General features: G+C 35.5%; 1 long non-coding RNA gene across 1 annotated transcript; it reads right to left on the bottom strand.

The window, feature by feature from the left end:
* Positions 1–551: 551 nt before the first annotated feature.
* Positions 552–1,892, bottom strand: LOC148084546 (uncharacterized). Its single transcript, XR_015710711.1, has 3 exons — positions 1,753–1,892; positions 1,269–1,362; positions 552–715 (listed from the first exon to the last, which is right to left on the bottom strand). It is a non-coding gene; the product is annotated as an uncharacterized LOC148084546 (long non-coding RNA).
* Positions 1,893–7,568: the final 5,676 nt, after the last annotated feature.

Genomic DNA, 7,568 nt, shown 5'->3' with positions numbered 1-7,568 from the left:
GGTGTTAAAGTTCCCAAATGAGACCTCCAGAGGATCAATAAAGTTCTATCCATCTAAATGTTTTTTCTTATGAGTAACATTTGAAAATATCAGTTATGCAAATAATATTCTATTATTTAGAAATGCATTTTCTGTCAAAGGTTAACACAAATAAAGAAGTTTATATTTTAAACATAAACATGATGTATCAAAAGCTTTGTAGTACATCTAATTTAATTATTAACCTTAAATCTTACAGCTTTAGTTTCAAGGGAAAACAAACAATTTCAAAGTAAGTGTGTTTGTAGAATGAAAAACATGAAATTAGGCAATCTAAGAATGTGTATTTATATTTTTATATTGACAAGCTTGGGCGATCCTACCTGCACAGATTCCTGGACATCATGAGTTTTATTAGCAGGGCCTCCGATTATTGGAAGTATACATTCACTATAAACTTCTCACATGATTTCATTTATTCTCTAATAACCTTTTTTTTTTTTAATGAAAACTGAAATGAAGTTTGCTTTGAAAAAAGTATCAAAAAGTACAAAAGATGATTTTCCTCCAAATGATTTACTAAGATTTATATTTCAGACACAGTAATACAGAAAATAATACACAAAGGTTGTGTCTCCAATAAGAATGTCTAACAAGAATGTCCATATCAAAGAGCGAGCAGCCCGTCGGTCCCTAGGACGTCTCCATCTTGTAACCATGTTTTTCCAGCTCAGTTCTGCAGGGCGGACAAGAAAGAGTTAGTAGATATGAAGACATGCTCCATGCTGGTATTCATTGCGAGAGTCGATTATATAAGGATTTAAATTAATTTTTCACCCAAAATAAATTCACATTTCACTAATTTTCTACTCCCAAGTTGACTATGGAGAATTTTGTATTAATCTTTTTGAACCTAAACCAGATTTAATAATATAATGATCACGAACAGGGCTTAAAAAAAAAAATAGCCAAAAACAAGACATCGGTGACACTAAAATTTTTTTTACATATTTTAAAGAAAAAGCATTAAAAAAAACCTGACGCAATTTTATAATATCTATTGAAGTATTAATGCTTTGAAATTGATATAACTCAAAATATGTCACAACTTATTTTAAGGTTAATTCAATATTTTGTTCAAACAGTTACATTACATTCGTGTGTAAACATTGTTTGAATGAAGAACACACCGATCAAATACGATACTTGAACAACAACAGCAAATTGAGAAATCATTGTAACGTTATAATATTTTAACTGGTCACGTTTAATCGTTAAACTAAAATGACCTTAGCTGATTGGAGAAGTCATCTTCGACGTTGTCATCGTCCCAGTTGTCTTCCCAGACATGAGCATCTTCATCCTCATCCAGACCCGTCCAGTCTGAGAACAACACAGTAAAACTCATGAATATCAACTTTATTTCATCGTTTATTCTGCACTGACAACAATGGAGGGTCTGACTTGGTTCGCCTGATGTGTTCAGCTATGATAAGCTACACCTTCGTCTCAACCATTAAACCACTACTAAACAGTAAGATAATACATAATACTAATGTTAAATATCCTACATAGTGCGGCGCTGTGATCACTTCTAATCCAACATGTATTGTTGCTGAAAGGTATTAAGAGATAAACAGCTAAAGCGTGCTCAGTAGCAACCTAGCTGGCTAATGCTAGCAATACCAGCTGAGTCATGGCTACATCGAAAACACATAGTAAACATTCACAGTTCGTAAACGAGGATTAAATGGTATTTTTTCCAAATCCTACCTTCTGCCGGGAACTCCTCAAACTCATCGTCCTCCTCCAGGAGACCCAGATCTACGGTATTCTTCTTCTCTGACATGTTCGCTTGTTGTTAGCTGTTGATGTTGCTGCTGAAGCCGCCTCTGTCAGACAGGAAATGACGAATATATGCCATGCGCATGCGCTCAAAACACAACACCTTTATTTACGATATACGTGAGGCAAATAAAACGCAAATACTCGCCATTTTTTGTAACGTTTATTAAATAAATTAGATTTGGAATACACTACATAGATATGTCATTCAATTAATGTAGCACTTTCAAAATGACAAGTTCAGTAACATTTATTTTTAAACTGTGAAAAATAATAATAAATTCAATTTTAAATTAATATAAAAAATCAATTAAATCTGTCAAATTGTAAATCCATCCAATATCCCAAACTGTTTTCTGATTGAATAATTGTCAGTTTGTAAGTACACATAGGGCTTGTTATCACAATCTTCATTTAACCTGCGCAGTGTGTTCATTGGAATCAGAAACTTTTATTGCCAGTGTTGTAATCACATTGATGGCACTATTATACTTAGCTTTAATCTCTTAACTATTCCAAACATATGTAACTTAACTAAATTAAACATGACCAAATACAGCTCTTTCTCTAAAACATCACCAGCTAACTCCTAGAAGCTCACATTATAACAGTACTCTAACTGCTCTATCATTATGAAAATAAATGATTATTTATTATAATTTATTACTATAATTAGTATTATTATTATTATTACTTTTATTACTATTATTATTATTATTATTATTATTATTATTATTATTATTATTATTATTATTATTATTGCAGCTTTAGGGAATGTAAAGTGGATTTTGAGGTGCCAGAGACATGAGAGTAGTGAGGGGTGTCAATTTAGGAGGGTACGAGGACACCAGTGTTATTCGACAATCCAGTTGAAAATTCCTTACTTCAGCAACAATTCATGCTGCAACTACACAGTAACATACGTGCAGAGGGAATATTGAACATGGAGGATAAACTAAACGGGACATATATCTGACTTATTAGCTTTAAAGTTAGCTTCTTAACTTACTCGTGCTGCTGTCTAATTATTATGGTGAACTGTAATAGCCTCATGAAGCTGTATGTTCCGAAAGCTATTTAGTGTTTCTTTTTATTCTTTTTTCTTCATTTGCAAAATTTGCTTTGGTTTGGGGCTTAACCCAAACAAAACACATATTTATTAGACAAACTATTGACATATTTTAAGTTCTTTTGATTTTGCATGTCAATACTGCACACCCAAGAGCTCATAATTGTTAATAAATACACATTTATAGAAATAATAACAAATACAAATTTAAAAAGTATGGAACGTGTCTGGGTCACGTCATATAAATTACCGTACATCTTAGAGTAATGACAGGATTTTTAAAAGCTTGGTCATTTAATAGCTGCAATATTTAAACGTCACACCAGAAATGAACAGAAAGGACCAAAGCTTAAAGCTTAAAATCAGGTTGACAAAGATTGTTTTTCTTTAATGTATCTACTTTACTTCACTAAGGTTTCATTACTTCATTGAGAGCTTTTAAAAACCCAATCATAACTGTAGGATGTGATGTCATCACAAGGCGGCAGCCTGGACACATTCTGTCGATGGATGCTTTCCATACTTACCCCGAACCTGCCCCAGAAGGAAGTGAATGATCAAAATAACATAGAAGATTACACGGGTGATGCTGCTGTTAAAATATTTATAGCTTTACCTGAACATTGCATTCTTCATTGATCTCCATTTTAGAAACGATAGAAACACAACACTCTTAATAAAGAAAAAAAGTCACTCGTTTAGTCTGTAAAACTGTGTATTGTGACTCGTGTGGCTGGTTTCAATGTGGCAGTAATGGATCAGAATGAATTATAGATAAGTGTGTACACATTTACCACAAAACCACTTCACCACAATGAAATAAACTGAGCAGCTGTCATCATCCGACAGACGAAACAAACCTCAACTAAGACGTATTCCATTTTCCAATTATTTCGTAATCATCTTAAGCCTTTACACATGACAATGCCACAACAGGAAGAAAAAAATAGAGAACAAGAAAATGCAACTAGATACAACAGTCTTTATTTCAACCTCATTGAGCTTTAGTTCAGTCGAGACTTCAAAATCATTTTAAGGGCTAATCCTGTGCAAACTATATTTCAATAATGGTAAGACAGGTTTATTAGCTATTTAATGTGCTCACTTCCATCTGCTTTTGTTTTAACAACCAAGTCACTTATGACAGTGTTTCACTGGTGGCAGTATTTTCCTCAAATCCCGATATGTAAAAACTCAAGCAAACTAAGCTCGGCAAAATAATAAATAAAGGCAGATACAAGGTTCTGAAGGTATAGATAACTTTGATGTTGATTTACTTTCTTTCCTTTTGTTTAATGATTGATGTCGATATTGTTTTCTCATGTAAATGACTGGTCCAGGCATCAAAAGGATTTATCTTTCATTGATATTTAGAGGGCTAAGAACTCCCTTGTTTTGATCACAATGTTGGAAAACCCCCTTTCCATGTCATTCCAAATGCTGTGTGATCATTTTGATAATGCTTCAGAGTAAACTAAACCCGCAGCGCAGCAGATATTTTTTAAGTCACAGTCTCCAGGGAAGTTGATTTATGAAGGACAGATTGTCTATGAATGAGCCGCTCTCCCCGGGGTGATGCTGATCCTGGTGCCAGTGTCAGTCTCAGGTGCATTGAAGCCCTGGGAAGTGGCTGCAGCGTCCACCCGGCATACCTGAGACTGCAGTTACACTGCGGCTGGCGCCTGGATTCTTTCTGCGCAGGAAAAATAGAAGGTTGACAAAAGGGAGATACAACATGGCAGCACAGACAGACTCCAGCGTGACTTGTGTCTGAGTGGCAGCATCACATTTCTGTTCTTTCACAAAGCCTCCTGGGAAAGGACGGGTTGGCAGCGCTATAGATGCATTAAAATGGAACACAGAAGTTGAGGTCACACACACACAAATGGACACACACACTTGCGGCATGGCCAGTTGGTTTGTAGTCAAAGAGCAATTAAGAATGTATTTAAAAAATGTGTCAGATATGTAGAACTGTATGTGGAAAATGATCTGTAATATTTGATTTACATCTAGATCCTTTAGACAACATAGAAAACATTATGTGTATCCAAACTGCCAATTTCTTATGTGCTAGTAAATACTTAAACGTTTTTTAATATACTTAAACTACAAAGAAGTTCAGAGATAGCAGACCTCCGCTAAGCAGCTAATTTCAAACCATTTATAGTGCTTTGTTGTAGACAAATTGTTGTGCTCTACCTCTTCCTCTATTTTATCTAGATTATGCAATAGCTTTTTGAAATGTATGTCTTTTCAAAGTTGTAGATATTGATGAGCTCTGAGGGACAGCAGGTGGCAGTACCTTGCTCAACACACATTGCCAATAGGTGAGCAAGAATTTGAGTATGCCTTTTTTATATTTATTACAGAGGATACCCTGACCCTAACTCTAATTATAACCCTAACCCTAACTCTATTCTACCCCAACCCTACCCTTCCTTGCCCTAACCCTTACCCTTACACTAACTGTAACTGTAACACTAACTCTAACCTTATTTTCAAACCCTAACCCAACACTAACTTGATCCCCAACTATAAAACCTAACCCTAACCCTAACCCTAACCCTAACCCTAACCCTAACCCTAAGATCATTTTGGGTTTTACATTGCAAAGAAACTGGTATAGGTAAAAAGTAAAGACACCAACAGTGTCTACAGCAGAACAATAAATACAAAAGTCCAACGTTTATGTCTAGCTGTGGGTAACATATTGTATTCAATTTTGCCAGGTACTTGATTTAACAATGTGTCAGTGTGGCTGCGGGGCAATGAGTTAGACAACAGCTTTTTTTTATTGCACATAAGTGTTCCAAAAATGATTTGTTTGCCATTATAAGCCAAATGAAAGCTGACACTCATTGCTGCAGAGGTCTTTATTTGGAGAAAGGAAGTGGAGATTTACAACTTTTTATGACGATTAAAGATGAAGGATTTAGTATCAAAGTCACTTTTGACACTTGATCCGTCATCTTCAGTATCAAATAATAATAATAAAAAAAACATGTTTCTTTTCACTAATGAAAAAAAAAAGGTTTGACTGCGCCAAGTTAAACATTTTGCTTAAACAGATAAAAGATACAAAGTGAGTGAATTCACTGGGATATTAATTCAGCACATTCATAAGAACAAACATGACAGCTTTACCTCTGAGGAAACTCAGAGGAGGTAATACGCTTCCAGGAAATGTCTGTCAAGATCCTGTATTAAATTTAATCCCAGCCAGTCAGTGAGTCGACTCCATTGTCTGTCATTGAGGGAAAAGGATCTGCTTTCATGACACTTACCAACAATAGCGGAGATTACAATCACCTGGAAAACAAACAACTTGTGCGAACACTTCTTGAGTCCATAAATATAGGATTGCGTTTATGTTTGTTTTCTTGCAAAGACCAGTTTGTCTCCGGATCTTGTTCATTCATCCGTCTGTCATGAAGAATTTAAGTTTCATATTTTGCTGCCTGTCCTTCCTGAAAGGCTCTGTCAACTTGGGCTGCAGGTACAGTTTGCCAGGAGGCTAATGGCCTTTTATGACGGTACAATCTGATGCCTGTCCCGTCCAGCTTCCAGGTAATCCTGTCCTGATCGGCGGCTTAGCCGTGCTCGGGCTTAAGTTGCATATTTTGTTTTTATCAGGACACCGCTGATAAATGCTATCAGCGAGAGAGTAATGAAATATGGGGGGTCCGGGGAAAATCTAGAGTTGAGGAACAATGACACCTCTATTGGTGGATTGAGATGAAGTCTATGTCATTTTAGAATCTACGCCACTATATTTCATCAACAGGAATATATTGGGCGAAATTCGTGCATGGATAATAATAATTTATGATTGAGTTTCAATACGCAGTTCAATTGCAAAGACAAAGGAAATTTGGCAACAAGGTGTTTTTTTCAGTCTGAAACATTTTTATGAATTTCAAGAAGTTTGAAATCCTTTCAGGCTGTTGCTCCTAAGCTTTGGAACGATCTTTCTCTCTCTCTGTGTTTGATGATCTACTGACTCCTTCAGAGAAACATTTTTCTTTGTGCAGGCTTTTCCCTGATTTTCTGGAACTCTGTGTTGTTTTCGTTGTTGTCTTGATCATTTAAGTATATATTTGATTGAGCTTTGTTTTCGATTGTTTAAGCGCTTTGTGACCCTGGTCTGGAAAAGCGCTATATAAATATAAATCACTTACTTACTTACATTTGTTTTCGGACCTTGTGTCACCTTGACCCTGAGATAACACAAGGGTTCCTAAGCCTAGACATTGGGCAGATAGTTTGTTTTCTGGACTTCTGATGACTGGCTTCTCTGTTGAGTTTTAGTTGTTATTCATTTTCTTTGAAAAGCGCAAAGGGAACATTAGGAAGGATATATCATGTAATCCTGTGTACTCATGGGAATTTCAGTCATTGACCAACGATCCTTTTACTCTTTTTTTGGGCACGCCACAAATTCCTTTTTTTATTTTCACACACAATGCTTTTTCATTTTAACATTTTTAATTTTACTTACTTACAAATATATATATATACATGTCTAAAGCAAAGGTTTGTTTTGCACTGTACAACTAGATCTGACCAGAACCGCTTCATCACTATTAGATAATTTATTCTGAGTACTGTGTGTTAAAATTGTTCCAGCTCAAAGTCCACGATGGGATACGCTGGACCTGAGCTGCATGAGCAG

The sequence above is a fragment of the Callionymus lyra genome, chromosome 3 (assembly GCF_982586985.1).
Source record: "Callionymus lyra chromosome 3, fCalLyr1.hap1.1, whole genome shotgun sequence".
NCBI lineage: Eukaryota > Metazoa > Chordata > Actinopteri > Syngnathiformes > Callionymidae > Callionymus > Callionymus lyra.
This window is presented reverse-complemented; position numbering and strand designations above follow the sequence as displayed.